Genomic DNA, 1,005 nt, shown 5'->3' on the forward strand with positions numbered 1-1,005 from the left:
CCGCCCTACAAGCCCATCCGTGATGGGGCGGAGATGAGAGAGTGCACATACATTTCTAGGACGGGGGAGCTGGGACAGTGTATTGTCCATCCTGATTCGCAGGGAGCTGGCCGCCACCCTGGCTGCATTGGTAGCTCCTCCGCTCTGGGACATTTGGCTGGGAGAGGGGGCAGGGGAGGGCCATCTACCCGGTGAAGATCAGCTGCTGTTTCATGTTAGAGCTGGACCTGGAGGGGAGTGGGAAGGCTCAGTCTCAGAGAAGCACAGTAGCCGGGGGGGGGGGGGGCAGTAACGCAGCCGGAGGAGCAGCACACACCTCCCTCTGCATGGTCATTCAGGAAATCCCGCACTCAAACACACAGGTCACATGTGCCGGGGGTCCTTCTGCATGCTTGGTTCCCCCTTGGAACCAACAGCTGCAGGGGTCGGCGATGAAGGAAAACATCAGGGGGACTAGGGAAGAGAAAGGTGGGGGGCGGAGGACTCAGGGTGGCAAAGGCGACTGCTTCTGGCTGGGCGGCGGGGCAGTGGTCCTTAGGGTGAGCTGTCAGCTAAGGCCCACGAGAAGCGGGACCACCTCGCAAAGAGCTGCAGACAGGGCCTCCCAGGAGAGGTTCCGGGATGGGAAGACTTGGCCAGGGACCACAGGCAGAAAGAGCCAGGAAAACCCCTCAGCTTTTGTCCTCTGGCCTGCCTTCTGCTTTCAGAGTTTGAAAATCGGCTCATTAATGAACAGTAATGACACCAGCTCCCGAGGGCCCTGAGGTGGGCTGGGGGGCCGTGGGGCCGTGGGGGCTCCGTGACAGAAGTCCAGTCGACGACAGAGACCAGGCTTTGACTCCCAACAGCTGCACCGGCATCTGTCGGTGGGAGCTGGCTGGCTGCTGAACTGCTGGCTCAGGGGTGACCAGCTTGCTGTCCACTGAGGACTGGCAGCTGGGGCCCGTCAGCTGATCCCGGGGAGGAAAGCCCTAGAGATTGCTTTGTTGTGTGAGGTTCCCACTC

This window comes from Tenrec ecaudatus, chromosome 1, assembly GCF_050624435.1.
Source record: "Tenrec ecaudatus isolate mTenEca1 chromosome 1, mTenEca1.hap1, whole genome shotgun sequence".
Taxonomy (NCBI): domain Eukaryota; kingdom Metazoa; phylum Chordata; class Mammalia; order Afrosoricida; family Tenrecidae; genus Tenrec; species Tenrec ecaudatus.